We start from the raw sequence: 19,336 nt of genomic DNA, 5'->3' as shown, positions 1-19,336 counted from the left end.
AGCAGCACAGGAACAGATGCAGTGCTTTTATTTCACTTCACTAAATGTGTTTCTTTGTGTCTATAACAAGAATTAACTGTTGAATTTCTGTAAGCACTGTTTTCAGATATGAATTTATAGATTCAAAGATCAAGAATCTTTTGATTGATCTCACTAAAATTTGCCAATTACTGTGTCAAACAGTGTTAGTGTCACAATAGTTTTTCCAAAACAAGTTACTGTTTGGTTTTATCTAGAAATCTGTCAAGATCAAGATTTCTCTTTAAGAATCAAGTTTGTAAAATAATATTTTAAACTTTAGCCAAATTTGAAATAAAATGTGCCAATTCTTTTCCAATTTCAAAGTTTATCGCAGTATGTATGAGAGAGGTAGACAGGACAGAGAGAGCAGTGAGAGTAGAGTCTCAGATTCCAAAAACAGCAAGACAAGGTTCCAATCAACCTCAGATACCAATAAATCAGGGTTCCAAAAAATGTTGATTCTGAAAGTTTGTCCAATAATGTCCAAAAAGCCAAAAATAGACAGAGGGGGGACAGATGGATACAAGATAGAATGTCCAAATATCAGATAGAGGGGGTAGGTGGATACAAGATAGAATGTCCAAATATCAGATAGAGGGGGTAGGTGGATACAAGATAGAATGTCCAAATATCAGATAGAGGGGGTAGGTGGGACAGGAAAGACAGAATGTCCAATAATGATAGGGACAATGAGAGGAGACACGTTGAACAGGAAGACACAGAGAAAACAATAATTAGACATTGTTGATAGCAGAAAACTAATCTAGCATTCTGTTAAATAAGCTGTAAAGAGTTTAACATTTAATGGCTTCAAATAAACAGAATATGTAAAAAGTTAATAAATAAATCACTTTTTAGGCCAGTAGTTTCCAGATGTACCATGGTACCATGAAATGTGGACTGATTAAAATAATATCAGACCCACTGACAACAGTACAGAACTGATCACTGTGATCACTGCACAACATGTTCTGCTCACATTACACCCTGATTTCTGCCTTTAGTGATGTTCCATTGAAACTGTCAGCTTTCCACTGTTAGACTGCTGCTGGGACCTGTTCTGATCCATTTTATAGGCAGAACAGCTCAGCTCACATGGCTCTGACATGACTTCAGTCAGTGTTTACAGCTTTGTATTTACTATATTTATATTAAACTCAGCAGTTGTGTTAAACCACAAAACACTGATTAAAATGTGAAACACTTCTACACTCAGTGATGTGATGGACTGAACCTCACGGACAAGAATTCTGCTCACCAGCCAAGCAGGAGTTCTGGTCCGGTTCTCTCTGCGTCTGAGTTCACTCTGAGTCTGAGAGGAGAAACAGTTTATTAGTAGCTGATCAGAAGACTCTGAACACACACATCATCTGATCTCACAGCTGATTGGTTCTGCTCTTGTCTGTACAGGATGAGCTTTGGTCCAGACTTTTGTGGACTTTAAGTAGTTAAATGTTGTTGGTTGATGATCACTTCAGAGAGGCTGAATGTGTTCATGATCAGAAACATGGAAACTTTCCCAGTTCTGCTCACAGAGACCATCCAAAGCTTTGGTGATCAGAGATCAGGTGGAAATCAGAGCAGTAACACAGCAGCTGTGAAATCTGTTCTCTGACTAATGATCAATGTTTCACTTCATTCATGCAGTTTGAGAAGGACAGGTCTGCCAGATGTTACACAGCTGCACACTGACAGGAAGCAGAGCAGCTATCAGGAACACATCCATCAAAGAACTAGATGTTGGTGCTCACCAGTCAGAGCAGGGGTCAGAGTTCAGGTAGTCTAAAGAAAGGAGGAAAAAAGAGTTGTCAGTTAAATGCTTCCAGTTGAGGACACAGCAGGTTCACCAACAGGGTGGCAATAAAGCACCATGTAATGAGCTTAGACCGTCAGTGGGGTTACATGGCACTGTAAAAATCAGATTAATGGCTAAATTCCAATAAGACTCAATTAGGTTATAATCCCAACTAAACCCAACTCACGTAGACACCTTAGTCAGACAAAAAATTGGACTGGATCGGGTTACTTGCGGTCGGATTAAGACCCCGAGATATAAGGGTAAAACAACAAACAACGCGATGCAGAAAGTGCCGTTGTGCATTGGCTCTATTAGCGATAATTGAAAAGGGTACAGCGCCACCTATCGTACCGGGGTATGACATGCTTAGTGCCAGTGATTCCATTCATTCACCGCCATATATCCAAGGATAACTACCCTCAGATAAGGAGCATAACCCAACTATAGCTATCATCACATTAATATCATCATGTGGACCCACTGAATGTTTCACTGGGACACGGAGCTGCTGTTCTTGTGGGCTGTTCACACTCAGCTGTTCATCAGCATCCAGAACATGTCATTTCAGCTTTATTTCCAGAGAAAATGACTGAGACAAAGTTAGAAGTAGCACAAAGTCTCATCTTCTGTCAGCTGCCTTTCAGTGAACATCATGTGCTGAGCTGCTGTGATTGGCTGCTTTATCTGTCAATCATTGACACCGCCCACAGGAACAGGACAGTAAAATGGAGATATCCAGAAACACTTTATGCTGCCGTGGGAGACTCACTTTAACTGGAAACAGTTTAAATATTTCAGTCTGAATGGAAAGCTTGGACTAAATCTGTCTGTAAAACATGCATTAATACACACAGTATAATCATCACCAGTCCACACATTCATTCAGTATTAGCATTAATAATAATAATACTTATACTTTTTATTTATAACACACTTTACATTTACTACAAAAAGACAACTAGTAAGCAGGGACAGTAAAATGCAATTAAATTACACAAATGAAAGCAGTGAGTCCATTATCTGAATGTATTGTGTTTGCGGATACTGTGACGGCTGACTTTAGCACTTTAGCACCTCGTCTTCAAAGCTCAGTTCAACCGTCAGAAATCTGGGAGAGACTTTTGACAGACATTGAAGTTTGACAAACAAATTAACAATGTTGTCAGGACTAGTTCTTTCCAGTTGCGTCTCCTGGCCAAAGTTAAAATGTTTTTAAGCCGTCACGATCTTGAGAAAGCCATCCATGCCCTAATAAGTTCAAGATTAGACTACTGCAATGGACTTTATGTCGGCGTCTCCCAGACTTCTCTCAGTCGCCTTCAACTGGTGCAAAATGCTGCTGCTGCCCGTCTTTTAACCAACATTAACAGACGTGTGCACATCACTCCTGTTCTTAACTCCCTTCATTGGCTTCCTGTCCTTTATAGAATTGATTTTAAACTTTTAATGTTTGTTTTTAAAGCTCTTAACGGCCTCACCCCATCGTATTTATCTGAGCTTTTAACTGTCCGTAACCCTGGTATAGCTCTGAGGTCAACAAATCAACATTTGTTGGAAGTGTTCAGGTCAAAATACAAGCACTGGGGTGACCGAGCCTTTTCTGCTGCTGCCCCCAGGCTCTGGAATAAGCTCCCCCCCCGAGATGCGTCTTATTTCTGACCCGGGTCTCATTAAATCTAGGCTAAAAACATACTAATTTCAGATGGCTTTTAATACCCAGTAGTATGGTGACACTTTTATATCAACTTATTCAATTTTGCTGTATTTTCTTGCGTTTACTGTTATTTTATTGTTTTGTACTTTTCTTTATTTATTATCTGCTGTATAGCACTTTGGTACACCGACATGGATTGTTGTAAAGGGCTGTATAAATAAAAGAAATACATTTACATTTACATTAAATGCAAAAAAAACAAACAAAAAAAAACAGGACACAGCACTTAAAGAGAGATCATTAAAAACATTGGGCAAAAATAAAAGTTTTCCGGTCTGTTTTAAAGTGTTTCACGGTCAGTGGAGCCCTCAGATGTGGAGGCAGAACGTTCCACAGCCGAGGGGCAGCGCATTATTTGAATTGGTTGTTTGATAACACAAAATGATATTTTATCTGATTACTACATTAATCAATGGAATAATCGGTAGATACCTGGATTATAAAAAAGTTTGATAGCTACCGCCCTAATAAACATAAATAAAGAGTTAAATTATCTTTAAATACAGAACATATTAACTCAGTCAGCTTAAGTGATCTACAGCCTGTTTAACTTTACAATAACTCTGTACTTACCAGCCAAAGCAGGGATCTCAATCAGGTTTCTCTCTCAGTCTGAGAAAAGACATACATTTTGTTAGTTATCCGAGTAGAAAGACTGAATCTACCTGACCCACAGAACACAGAGGGAGAGTAATGTTCATTATCAGCTGTCTCTCTGATCATTTACATTAATGAATTTAAATATATTTACTATATTGTCTCAGTTACAGATATTAATACAACGCTGAAATTAGTTTCTGATTCACAGCTTTAGAATAATTATATCCAGACTTGAGCTGTCTGACTATAGTAGATTTTATACAGGGCCGAAGCTCATGTGATCAGCATGCGAAAAATGCAGTGAAATGGCCCTTTAATTCAGACACTAAGAAGCCGATTTCAGTGTAGTGACACTAATATCAACTTGTTTGTGTGATTCATAGAACTTGTATCACTAAGTCAAGTTCAGGTGTTTGACCCAAACTCACTATAAAATGGGGATTTATGAGCCTCTATCACATGCAGTTTCAATGACCCATGAAGAAGTAAAGGTCAAGGTCAAAATCAAGTTCAGGTGAAACGGACTGAGGCTGTATGCACAAATTAGCCCAAAACATTATCCTTTAGTTAACTGAAACGAGGATGAAAACGAAGCGGGTTAAGCACTACCAGCATTAACAGTGATAAACGGTATGCCTAGATAACAGCTGTCGGACTGAACCATTTTTAAACACTTTGTAGAGTGACTGTTAGGGTTAGCAATCACGCTAAAACTGGCGGCGCTAGCCGTAGCTAATCAAAGACAGACATATTACAGTAGCTAACAGAACAAGATATTTAGCTGTTTCGTATTTTATTTTCATTCGGTCGAAGATAAAAAAAACGTGTAATTTATTTAAACAGCATATTTTGCAGTTTATAAAGTTAAGTTATAATTGACCGAGTTAGAGAGCGGCTTACCTGATAAGAAGGAGGAGGAAGAAGGAGAAGGAGCGCTTCGGAAATGACGTACATTGACTTGGGAGACATTCAGGTGCACTAGGAAAATTTAAATATACCGATGACCTTGCAGTGCAAATGTTTGTTAAAACTTTCAAATAAACATATTTCAGTACTTTTATGTGTCATACGGTTTTTTTTTCAAGCTACAAAAATTTAGATTTTTCATATATTTTCAGTCAAACCGGTTAAGTGAAGTCTATACTTCTGTTTTTCATATTTGTATTTATTTATGCTTATTATGTATTTACAAAGTTAGTACACTCCTCTCTATCTTATGTAAGAGTCATTGCACGAATCATTTTTATTATGATGCTGGTGGTTTTATATGTAAATAAAGACAGATAATGCCTTATTTAGAGACTATATTGTCTATGCCCGGTTCACTCCCGTTATATGGATATACGCAGATCTCGAGTGATCTGATCTTCTTCTGAAGGACACCGACCTTTACCCAAACTGTTCAAGGTGAGTAGATGAACGTATTTCATGCCAGAAATAAGGTCCAGTTTTTAAAAAAAAAACTTCTCCTTTAACACCTGTGATCTTCTTAATCCACAATCACACATTGCATTATGTTGAAACTTTTTAGTTGTTGATCAGTCATCTTCCAGTTGGAGAGTTGTCAGATATACTCATAGTTGCATAAATGTATGCGAGTACTTTGTAGCCTGAAATATTGTTTGAAGATGTGGCTTGTAGTTGGAAATCACTTTCAGTGGTCAGCTAAACAAGAAAACACAAGTATAATCAGTGTACCATTTTCTTAATAGCATGTATGACATTGTTCTGTCAAATCCCAATTCATTCACAAGAGCACATTCACAAGCCACTGTGATAAACTCCAAACCTGCAGAGTGCGACCACACACACAAAAAAGGTGGTGGAACCCAAACTCTCAGTAAGTGCTCTCAGAGGGACCATATTCACCTGCGCACCCACTGGAAAAGCATGGCATGACACGTTTGACACGCTTCACAGCTGACACGCTCAGTTAGTCCTCTGACCTGCTCCTGGAAGCAAAGCACAGCTCCTGATCAACCAGAAGATGCTACTGGTAGGAAAAAACCACTTTGAATGTGGATGATCATGCTTCTCCATGACTTTTTAGTTGAATTAGCACCGTATTATCGCATATAGTCGAACTTTTTTTTCATAATTTGGTTGGTCCTGTGACTTATAGTCAGGTATATCAAAATACATCAAATTTAATTAACGTGGCTTTAAATGTTAATCCATACTGACTGACATGAACCAAGGAGTAAATATTGCTATCTGCAGCCGCAAAATTACCCTAGAGGCTTGTGACAACTATGTGCTAATAAATAAAGCTAATCGCGGGCTGAAAGCAAGATGGAGGAGCGAGTCCACAGGCGGGAGCTTGAAGAACGTACTGACTTTGCAGGCGGACCTTCTTGGTGTTACAGCTTTATGCAATGCAACCTCCTCTCTTCCAGGGCACGGACACCGGTGTGTCCGGTGTGTCCAAGACTTCCAAGCCAAGGTCGGCAGTTTCCATAAGTTAATTGAAAAGCAGCCAACTCAACACAAGGGGTCACCAGATCATATAATTAACATGGACGAGGAAAACAGTCAAGCAACTGAAGCAAGAGAGGACCTTACCTAAAACTGCCTTCGCCAAGCAGCTGGTCAAGTTTGGGCAGAGTTGTGGTCACAAAAACACAGAACTTGCCAGACATAGAAGGCCCTTCTTATAGAAGTAAGACTGAAAGAAGGATTTACAGGTGGACACAGATGAGACTGTGTCAAATGTCTTCTGCACATCCTCATCTTTTCTGTGTCACTCTGGGAACTGCTCTGTTTATGGTACATTACTGGGTAACTTGACCTCCTTAACTGAATGTTCTGCTATGTGAGCTATAAGAATCAAACTGAACTGAATGGTTAATCAACATTTATTACAACTCATTGTAGAATTAATAAGATAACAAACATTTACAAAGAAAACATCTTCAATAAATACAATTTCAAACTTTTTACACAGAAAATAAGAAGAACTAATAAGACCACAGAACTCAAGGGGTTTCAGTGGGAATGAGTACCCCCTCATTAAGTAATCTTTGTTATTTGCAACTTTGTAAATATTGTAAATATGTATATATGTTTTATATTGTTAATAAAAATTTCTTACTATTTTGGTATTTTTATATTTTTTATGCTGCTTCTATAACATTAAAATGTGTCCACTGTGAGATGAATAAAGGAACTCTTATTCTTAAAGCTAGCTACAGATCCATGGGGATTTTTGCATGGATTTAATTGAGTTATATAATTAACTTTTGTCTCGATCAGGGTTCTTTAACCCTGGTCCCCGGGACCCACTGCCCTGCATGTTTTCCATGTTTCCCTCCTCCACCTCACCTGATTCCAATTATCAGCTCCTCATCAAGCTCTGCAGTGGCCTGATAAGGAGCCATTCATTTGAATCGGGTGTGTTGGAGGAAGGAAACATCGAAAACATGCACAGCATTGTGTCCCGAGGACCAGGGTTGAAGAACACTGGTCTAGATTAAATCACTTTCTCATCCATATATAAAACTACATTTAACATAATCAATTATTGAACTCAAAATTGTAAACAAAATACAAAGGAATTGGGAAAATGTATGAAATTGAAATTGCTGTTTACTGTGAAATTACTACAAAAACACAGAACTTGCCAGACATAGAAAGCCCTTCTTATAGAAGTAAGACTGAAAGAAGGATTTACAGGTGGACACAGATGAGACTGTGTCAAATGTCTTCTGCACATCCTCATCTTTTCTGTGTCACTCTGGGAACTGCTCTGTTTATGGTACATTACTGGGTAACTTGACCTCCTTAACTGAATGTTCTGCTATGTGAGCTATAAGAATCAAACTGAACTGAATGGTTAATCAACATTTATTACAACTCATTGTAGAATTAATAAGATAACAAACATTTACAAAGAAAACATCTTCAATAAATACAATTTCAAACTTTTTACACAGAAAATAAGAAGAACTAATAAGACCACAGAACTCAAGGGGTTTCAGTGGGAACCTCCACTGGCTCAATGGAGCAAACGTTGCTGCCAACAACATTAATGTTGGCAAAAAGCCTCCCCTTACAAAAAATCTCCTCCAGGGGCTCCCAGAGAGACTTTTTTATTTTGACCTGGGAGTTGTCTCCCAGGACAAGTTCCAAGGTCTCATCCTCCTTTTCCAGGACCCCAAGCACCTCCATGGCAGTGCTTTTGCTGTTGGCAGTCAGCATCTGCGGATGATACAGCAAATAAATCTCATCAGCATCAGGTAAGCAAACATTATGGTTACTTTTTTTTACACTTTATAGTGAAATATGTTGCATTTGAAGAGAATGTTGAAATATATTAATTGGCAAAGCATCACTATAAATAGTTACTGTGACATGTAGAATATAAAGGACAAACTGGATCGGTATCGTACAGAGCTACAACAGACCTTTGCTCCAGTGCTTTTGCACTATGAAATGTTATGTAGCCTCTGTGTGATTAGGTGTGGGGTTACCCTTTTGTTTCCAGGGCAACATGACAGAAAATTGTGCCAAAATGGAAGATACAGGTATGTTCATTGTGCTCGTACATGTTACCGTTTTCCTTACCTTGGTGAACATTTTGTTCTTCACTAACTTTGCTGTGTTACATAATTAGTAGCCATTGTTATGACAGCACAAGTTGGTTTCAGGTGCATTATGAAGCATTTTTGTGGCTGTAGGGCATTTAAAGATTGCATTTTTGCACCAAATAATAACGTGTGTATTTGGTTTTGTGCTAAAACAACACCTTTGATGCTTCATTTATTGTTTGTTTTTTTAGCAATACAATTTACTGTTCTGCCTTTATTGTTATAATTGATTCATGTTATTATTCATCTCTTTACCTCCAACGTTGAATAGGTCGTGCTTTGGAGCTGGTCCCCATAGGCAGAGCTGTGCAGCTTCATGTGCGTTATTTGCACATGTACGCCCACCTCCACCTTGGACATGGTCAGCTCCCTCCACAGCGACACATGTCCTTGTGCGACACCCTGTACATAAAATAAATTGATGTTGTTATACTCCCTTGTTCAGCTTAACAGCATTCTGACTGCTGTTTCACAGGAACAGATGTTTTGAGTTAATATTGTTCTAATTGAAATAGAGAACTGCAATAAATATAATGCAAGTGGATTCAGTAAACGGGGTAAAACACAGTGATTTATGTTTCCATTTTTTTCATTGCAATGGATTTAAGAAACGGCTTAGTTCCATGTCCACTTGCTAAACATTTAGGTCGGTCTGCTTTAAAACGCACGTCTGAGAACATTGACTTGATGACTTATCAAAGCAATGCAAAGCAAAAGAATGCTCAGTCTAAGTCACACAGGCTACTTACATGTTTATTATGTTTTAAGATTTGCTACAGTGTAATTAGGATTTTTATTTTTAAAAAAAAGGTTTAACCAGTTTGCTAGAAGTCAAAGGATGTCTGTGTCCCACCTCGTCCTTCTCTTCTTACCTGTTGAAGCTTTAGCTGTCTCATGGGCACCTGGTCTCTCCCCACAGTAATCTTCTTTACAGCTGAAAGCTAAATAACACAATGGAATAAAGTGTTAATAGCACCATTCATACTAACAGTGGTTATGTAATTGCACCACCTTTGTCCTGGCCTGATTATTCAATAAAGCTTTATTTCAACAATTAGATATTTTGAGAAATGCATTTTTTCTACTGGGTGATTTTAATAATTGTTCTTATTCCGTAAACAAAAGCGTTAACAAGTTCACTGTCAGCATGTACTGACAGTAATCTGCAGTATTGCTGTATCATACTGTACAATGACATGATGTTTCATCTTCACAGAGAACTTACTTCAACAACCTGCCCCTCGATAGTTATGAGGCCCTTTGCCTCCTTGATCTTATCCAGGGGAGTTGGTGTTGATGGTGGATCAAGGAGTCTCCGGGCCTCGTTGAACAGCTCCTCGGAGACATGGACAGGGGAGCTACGCAGAAACTGGGTTTCCCTGGTAACAAAAATTGTGTATGGGGGGGACCCTCCCTTTAGGGTGTACCCCCTCATTAAGTAATCTTTATTAATTGCAACTTTGGAGGACAAATCCTCCAAAAGTGTAATTTTTGTGACCATATGGCCGTCAGAGATGACCACAATCAAATTTTTTTTTAAGCAGCGGGGAGTGGCTGAGACCTCTGTGAAGTCCCAACTGAGGGTGCGCACCTGCTCCTTGCTGCACATCACGTGCACACGCAGGGGGGGGGGCTTGTAATATGGCCCGGGAATTTTTTTAAGCAGGACCTCTCGGAGTGCCATTCTGAGAAAAAGAACAAAGACACAGCCTTGTAAAATATTGTAAATATGTATATATGTCTTATATTGTTAATAAAAATTTCTTACTATTTTGGTATTTTTATATTTTTATGCTGCTTCTATAACATTAAAATGTCTCCACTGTGAGATGAATAAAGGAATTCTTATTCTTAAAGCTAGCTACAGATCCATGGGGATTTTTGCATGGATTTATTTGAGTTGTATAATGAACTTTTGTCTAGATTAAATCACTTTCTGATCCATATATAAAACTACACTGAACATAATTATTGAACTCAAAACTGTTAACAAAATACAAAGTAATTGGGAAAATGTATGAAATTGACATAGCCATTTACTGTGAAATTACTCATTTTCAGTGATAATATAATAATGACAACTTGTGACTACGTTCTTCCAAAATGCCGTAGTTGTGGTTTACAGAAATCGGACGAAAATGACCAAATTACTACATTTCCCATCAGGCACTGATCTTTTATGTCGGGCAGGAAAATAATGAAGGGCTTATATAATGACTCCGATTTTATTATAATGTTAAATTATTCTTAGTTAAGGGATTATCGTTACGTGTTCATTATTTTTGTTCGCTCTTTGTTTTTTTTAATGTTATAACGGGGTTTATTGCGCCGCAAGGGACGTTGGGATGAGCCAGAGTTAAACCCCTTATTTTTGTGCCTCCTGAAATAACCCTTGGTGATAGCAACGTCTGCTTCTTGAGTCTTTTATGTAAACGTAATATCTCTCAATTTCAATAGAGAGCCTCATTATATCAGTCAATAGCCGTTAACTGTAATAAGTAGCGGTTTCTACGGGCAAGCCCAAATTATTATATTCTGTCCGCGGTCCCTCTCGCCCCCTAGCGTAAAAAATAAAATTTATTCAGTCCGGCCTCCACAGGCAGTTCCATTCCTGCTTCTCTCCTGTTCTCAGTTACAGAACAAACTATTATTCATTTCAGTTTTACATTTTGGAAATGTATTTTTATAAATGGAACGCTATATAAGCTAGCCCGGGAAAATTCCTTTGTTTGGTATCTGCCTCAAAATACCCCCCACACACACACACAAAAAAATGTTAGGAATGAATTATTACTTTTTTATACAAAACAAATATGGCACTTTATTAACGAGCAAAACCGTTGAATAGACACGTTTAGGCAATAAACAAGTCTTCAGAAATATAAACTTACCTAACAAGTTCAGGTCTTGATACAGTTCTGTCAAAATGCCCCCTGCTGTGACTGTATGTACAGTGTTGTCGCAGCCCTTTGATCTTCAGCGGCGGGAAAAACTGGTTATTTTGTATTTTTTTATTTTATTATTTTCATTTTATTTTTGTATTTTATTCTCTTTAATGTGTCCAAGAAAAGTATAATGATATATATACACTGCTTTAAAAAAAAAAAAAGGGAACACTGAAAAATAAGGCAATTCAAAGTGCTTTATTTTAGTTATATGCTTTAACTACATGAGCTGATTTGATCTATTGTGTTCATGTTATACCTTTTGATCTTTTCCAGATTTGTTAGTTTGGTAGAAAGAGCATTCAGTTACTTTGTTCTTCTCCAGGTTTTGAAGGTAATATGTAACTTTCTTCTTATAGTTGTTTGTAGGGTCCCTCTTCAGGGTCTCGTAGATGGTGTCATCACTCTGCGCCATTCTTAAATTTTAGTCTTGAACTTTGAGACACATTTACTGCAACACATTTGTGTACAAGTGAAATGGAGATTTAACTATAAGCTTGGTACATAGGAATTTGTCCTGTGTGCACTGATTATTTGTTAGTCCTGGTTGAAGAAGTTTGAAGATGAAAAAGACAATAGTGGAACAATAATAAGCTGCTGGAAAAACTGTCAGCAAAGAAAGGCTGAAGGGTTAACAAAAAAACAAAAGGATTTCAAGCAGATAATAAGTCTTGACATTTCTAAAGTGTGACATTTCTAATTCTAAAATGTGAATATTTAACAGAAAATTATTTGCTGTAGTTTCAAAAGGCCTGAAGTGTGTTTTTGAAAGGAGCTGAAGCTTTATGAAGTCAGAAAAGTACAGAAAAGAGAAGAAACATGCTAAAAGGACTGGCAGTTGGAAGATGCTGTGCTGAGTGACCTGCTAATTGCCAGTCAACCATTAAATATTGCAAACCCAGTCTGAAATATGACAGTCGTGATGCCTAAAGCAGAAAGGTTTTACCAGGCGAGTATGAGGGAAATCACACAGAAGGACGTCCTAAGCCAGAGACACAGAGGAGGACAGGTTGTGCCTGTTCAGAACAATCAGCTGCTTCAATAGATTTATAAGTCATAGTAAAAGACAATTTTAACCTGTTAATAGCAGAAAGATATGCTGCAGACAGTTATGTCATTTCTATCAAGGTCCTGTGTAGAATACAGGTTTTATGGCAGTTTGAATACAGCCTTCACTGTCAGCTTAAAGGAGCGAAGGAGGGCCTGTTTATAATGGAAATGAAGGCCTGAGCCACAGAGAGACAGAGGAGGACAGGCTGTAACCCCTGACAAAAAACAGCTGTTTGAATGGATTTAAAAGTCAAAATTTAAAAAAAATTAAATTTTCAGTAAGAGAAGGCTCTGCTGAAGACACTGATGTCATTTCTATCAAGGTCCTGTGTAGAATACAGGTTTTATAGCAGTTTGAATACAGCCTTCACTGTCAGCTTAAAGGAGCGAAGGAGGGCCTGTTTATAATGGAAATGTGTGATTTTGCTCTGAATCTGAGGTGATTTGAGAGAAAAAGCATAAGTTAAAGCACAAATGTGGAAAGAAGACATAAATAGCTTCATCTTAAGCTAGAATTGATCCAGTTTTAAGAGAAATTGTGGATGTTAAGGAGGTTTTAGGCTGTGATTAGTGTGGAGGATGAGTATTTCTGTGGATTTCCCTGTATTTCTAATGGAGAGGGACAGTGCTGATTCTAGAGTCATTTTCTCAAAAACCATTTTAGTAATGAGAGAGAAAAATACAAGCACACTTCTGCAGACCCAGACGCACGTTTTGAGGTATCATATGTGTGCTTTAGACAGCATGAGTGAGGGAAAGTACACAGAATGGCCTGAGCCACAGAGAGACAGAGGAGGACAGGTTGTGCCTGTTCAGAACAATCAGCTGCTTCAATAGATTTATAAGTCATAGTAAAAGACTATTTTAACCTGTTAATAGCAGAAAGGTACGCTGCAGACAGTTATGTCATTTCTATCAAGGTCCTGTGTAAAATATAGGTTTTATAGCAGTTTGAATACAGCCCTCACTGTCAGTTTAAAGGAGAGAAGTGCAGCTTCTTTATCATGGAAGTTTGTGCTGTGATGGCTAAGAGACAGATAACGCCATGTTACATTGTATTAGGAGCACACATAACACAGGCTGGCATAAAGCTTTTACAATAGGGCCGCCATGTTGGCTGGAGTAACTGTCAGCAAAGAAAAGCTGAAGGGTTAAAAACAACAAAAGGATTTCAAGCAGGTAATAAGTTAAAAGTCTTGACATTTCTAAAGTGTGACATTTCTAAAACTAAAAATAGTGAAAGTTTAGCAGAAAGCAAGTTGCTGAAATCCTGGTTGAAGCAGTGAAGATGAAAATAAAATAGTGGAATCATTTAAACCTTTTGGAAAAAACTGCAGAAGTCTTAGTTGAAGAAGTTGAAAGGTTAAAAATTTTTGAGGAAAAATGTGCAGTTGAAATATTAGTAAAAAGTAATTTGCTGCAGTTTCAAAAGGCCTGAAATGTATTTTTGAAAGGAGCTGGAGCTTTAAGAAGGCAGAAAAGTAGCTGAATGGATTAGTTGAACATGCTCAAAAAGCTGAATCTAGTGGAAATTTATCAGAAATCAAGTGAGTAATAGTTAAAATGGCTTCAGTGTAATATACAGCAGGGAGTGGAAGAGTGATGTCATCAGTGATAGCAATGTTTGTCAACAGCTGCAGCTCTCTCCCTGTATAACCGGCAGAAATTGCATTTTGGATACTATGACCTCCTGTGAGAAAACTGGAAGAGCGAGGAAAATAATTTGAAGACCGTAAGAAGCAGAAGGCTTGGAGGAACGCGGCAATGTAGTTTTTATTTCAATGGAGTGAAAAAAATTTAAACGGCAGCAGGTTGAACACAGTTGAACCTGTCTCTGGCGTTCCACCAAATTTACATTGGAGTTAGTGAGAGAAATTGAAAGGTTTCTCTCGCTTCAAGGCTCATAGCTGAAATTCTGTAAATGTGAGCTATTTAGTAGTTACATCAGCTGAAAGAGGACAAGTGTACCTACATTTTAAGGTATAATTTGTTTGTCTGAGTTAAACAGCATGAAAGTTAGAGTAATTTGTTTGAATATCAGAAAAAGTTAAAATGATCAGTCTGCCACTCTAATCTTCTCATTCATAAAAATCAAGAAGGAGCAAAAATGTTCATGTTTTTTAAACTGTCATATTTCGGAATTGGCTTAATATTTGAAAAAGCCAGCTGAATGTCTTGTGAACATTTTAAAGTTTGAATGATGTCTCTGTGATACCGTATGGCTGAGTTACTGCCCTCTAAAATAGGACAGTTTGGGGCTCGTTGAGTCTGGCCTCCTAATTAGTTGCTGTGTGCAACACCTGCACGTGCCCACTGACAAATCTGCACCTCACTTTGTCCCCTTAAAATCTGGGGGTTTAATAATGAACGACAAGTCTGGAACAAACGGTCGCTGTTCGAAAAGTAGAAGTCGTATCCGAATAATTCTTTCACCGTGAGCGCCAGAAGGGATGTGGGAAGCCAGAGGTGTAATTTTTATTCTGATCTTGTGTAATGTTTGTTTTTTATGGCAGTTTTAAAACGAGGCTTTCACACTGATTTCATTGCTCGGCCTGTTTATAATGGAAAAGTATGTGAGCTGGAGTGCGCCTCTCTGCGCTTACAGGTGATTTGTGAGAAATCTGTGAGGCCAAGCTTAATGAGAGTGACTTTGTGTGAAAGAGGACTAAAATACCTACGTTTTGATGTATAATTTGTCTAGATCAGGCAGACATTTTGGACGTGAGAGGCATTTGTTTGAGGAAGTTCTTTTTAAATCATTTTAGAGTGGGAATTAGAGTGTGCGCTCCATCAGACGAAGTCCTCTGGCTCCATAAAACGTAAACTGCCGTTGTGTCAAAGCTGTATAAGCTATTGACAAGCCCTTTACCACAGTTAAAGTTGAGTCTTCCCTGTCACAAACAAACTTTGAATGATGTCTCTATGATACCGTATGGCTGAGTTACAGCCCTCTAAAATAGGACAGTTTGGGGCTCGTTGAGCCCCAAACTGCCCTATTTTCATGCTTAAGAATCATGAAGGAGCAAAAATGTTCATGATTTTTAAACTGTCATATTTCAAAATTGGCTTAACATTTGAAGAAGCTGAAACATTTGGTAATAGCTGAATGTCTTGTGAACATTTTAAAGTTTGAATGGTGTCTCTAGCTGAACGTATGCTCAACTAGTTAGGTTGGAAAGAGGAGGACGTTTTTGAAGAGTTGAAAGAAATTGCCATTCATTTTAATGAGGAATAAAGTTGAATAAAAGTTAAATAGTTTAAAAAGTATAAAAGTTATAAACACCAAAAGTCATAGCATAAATCTCCTGAAGGAGCTGAACGTTTTGATACCAAAATGGTTGAAATCGGTTAAAGTATGAAGGAGTAGTTAAACGGCAAAAAACGTACGGAAAATATAATAATAATAATAATAATAAAGATAAACAGGAAAACAATAGTGAGAATGCCTTACAGCATTCTCACAATAATAATAATAATAATAAAGATAAACAGGAAAACAATAGTGAGAATGCCTTACAGCATTCTCACAATAAAGAGAAACAGGAAAACAATAGTGAGAATGCCATGCATTCTCACAATAATAAAGAGAAACAGGAAAACAATAGTGAGAATGCCATGCATTCTCACAATAATAAAGGGAAACAGGAAAACAATAGTGAGAATGCCTTAAAGCATTCTCACAATAATAATAATAAAGAGAAACAGGAAAACAATAGTGAGAATGCCATGCATTCTCACAATAAAGAGAAACAGGAAAACAATAGTGAGAATGCCATGCATTCTCACAATAAAGAGAAACAGGAAAACAATAGTGAGAATGCCATGCATTCTCACAATAATAATAATAATAAAGAGAAACAGGAAAACAATAGTGAGAATGCCATGCATTCTCACAATAATAATAATAATAAAGGGAAACAGGAAAACAATAGTGAGAATGCCTTAAAGCATTCTCACAACTAGAAAGAGCTGTTCCTGCGAAACAGCAGTGAGAATGCTTATTTGCTGAATGGGTATAGCTGACCATGCTAAAAAAGCTGAAAATTTAGCACAAAGTTATTAGCTGAATTTTCAAAGCACTTGAAAGGTATTTTTGAAAGGACCTGGTCTTGGTTGAAGACCTGATTAAGAACAGAAGGAGAAGAATTCAGTTGATAGTTTTAAATTCTCTTTCAATCATAATAGAATGATGGCACCTAAAGTTGTTGAGAAGAAGAAGGAGTTGAAAAGATGGAAACAACTTAGCAGAAAATTAGTTGAAAAAGGGCTGAAAAACAATTATTGAAGGACCTGGAGCTGAATAAAAGCTGAGAGGATTAGAAAAACAAACAGCGACTTGAACATGTAAAAAGAACAGTGCTGAACACTACCATGTAAAGAAGTTCAGCTGTGAAACATATAAACATTTAAAGAAGCTAATATGACCATTGGAATGCACTCTGATATTAGAAAGAAAGGAATAATTGAGAGCTTAAACTGGACGAGTCCAGTAATATTAATGCTAGCTCAGGCAACAAAACACTTTCTTTGCATGTTCTCTATTCTCTACTTTTCTGCCTTCATACAGCTCCAGCTCCTTTCAATAATACTTTTTAAAAACTTACAGTATGGCAAACATAAATGAATTTACCTTTGATTGAAATGTTTGTTTCTGATACTTCAGGTTGTTGAAAAATGAACTGCTGTCACTTAAACTATGTTGATCTCTCATCTGTATGTATTCATCTCATAACACATCTGGGTCTGAATCCTTTTTTACAACCAAAGCTCTGCTGATTCTGCAGGGTGGCTTTGGAAAACCAAACCGACAACCAGAGTTCACACTCTTGAATCAGCCCCTAGTGTGGTTCTTACTGTGCTTCTGAACTTCATAGACTTTCTGGAACAGTTCGGGTTGTGTTTCTGGGTCAGGCCGTTGTGCTGAGATATATCTGTCTACAAAATTACACACAGTCTGATCATCACAAACATCCAGTTCAGGTGCTCCGTCAACCCAAAGCATTGCATGAATATGTGGACTTCCTCTGTGCTGAAACTCAACTCTGCAGAAAAAGTCAATCACTTTCCCCAGTGGCTGAGCATCTGAGAGCAGCAGATCTCTGAATAGTGCCTCAACACGCTTATCAAACAAGCGCATGCAGGTGACAGGGTTGGATCGCAGAATCTCACACTTCACAGTCCAGTCAAGCGATTCAAAATCAACCTGTTCTCCTTGCTGTCTCTTTATTGCTTCAATCACTTCAGGCCACCTGAACTCAGCAGCTGAAAATGTGCAAAAGAACGTCAGAGTTTCCAACTGGCACATCACATGTGCTCAGTCCAGAATACACATTATTAAAGTCAGGAAGAACGTACAGGGTTCCACTCTGTAAACATAATCGCCTCAACTACTCATTTATTTCCCTATCCATTAAGCTCATTAATGAGGAGGAAGAAAAGGAAAGGGAGCTTAGGCCGAAGTAATGGCGTAGGTGTATTTTTCTGAATGTATTTTCCGTTCCGTTTTTGTTGTCCTGTGTGTACTGGGTACTTGTTAGTCCTGGTTGAAGGAATTTGAAGGTCAAAAAGACAATAGTGGAACAATTCAAAGGTGCTGGAGTAACTGTCAGCAAAGAAAAGCTGAAGGGTTAAGAACAACAAAAGGGTTTCAAGCAGATAATAAGTGAAATGTCTTGACATTTCTGAAGTGTGACATTTCTAAAACTAGAAAGAGTGAAAGTTTAGCTGAAAGCAAGTTGCTGAAATCCTGGTTGAAGCAGGTTGAAGGTGAAAATAAAATAGTGGAATAATTTAAACCTGTTGGCAAAAACTGCAGAAGTCTTAGTTGAAGAAGTTGAAAGGTTAAAAACAACAGAAAGATTTAAAGGATTTAAAATTTTTGTGGAAAAATGTGCGGTTAGTTATTTTAAATCATTTTAAAAGTATAAAAGTTAGAACCACCAAAAGTAAAAACTAATTCCAATTTAATTCAACAAGATAATTCCAAGAGATATAGCAGTAATCTCCTAAAATAGCTGAACATTTTGATACCAAAGTTGTAGAAATCGGTGAAGAATATGCAGTAGTTAATGTCCAAAAAACTGCAGAAGTCTTAGTTGAAGAAGTTGAAAGGTTAAAAACAACAGAAAGATTTAAAGTATTTAAAATTTTTGTGGAAAAATGTGCAGTTAGTTATGTTAAATATTGCTAAAAATGTGAAATATTAGTAGAAAGTCATTTGCTGCAGTTTGAAAAGGCCTGAATGTATTTTTGAAAGGACCTGAAGGACCTGAGAAATGTACAGGACAGAGAAGAAAAATGCTAAACAAAAAGTGAATAAATTCAAAAAGAAGAGAAACACTATAGAAAAATTGTGAAAATTTAGTAGAAATTCATTTGCTGAAGCTACAAAAAGCCTGAAATGCATTATTGAAAGGATGTGGAGCTGTATGAAGGCAGAAACATAGAGGAAAGAGAAGAACCATGCAAAAAGGACTGGCAGTTGGAAGGTACTGCTGTGATTCAAAGGCTTCTAATTTAAAAAGTAAAGTCCTGAAGGCTATGAAAGTCACATTGGCTGAAAGAGGACAAAATGACCTACGTTTTAATGCTAAAATTATTTCTGTGGCTTAAATATTTTAAA

The sequence above is a fragment of the Leuresthes tenuis genome, unplaced genomic scaffold (genome assembly GCF_036924035.1).
Source record: "Leuresthes tenuis unplaced genomic scaffold, fLeuTen1.0.hap1 SCAF_14, whole genome shotgun sequence".
NCBI lineage: Eukaryota > Metazoa > Chordata > Actinopteri > Atheriniformes > Atherinopsidae > Leuresthes > Leuresthes tenuis.
This window is presented reverse-complemented; position numbering follows the sequence as displayed.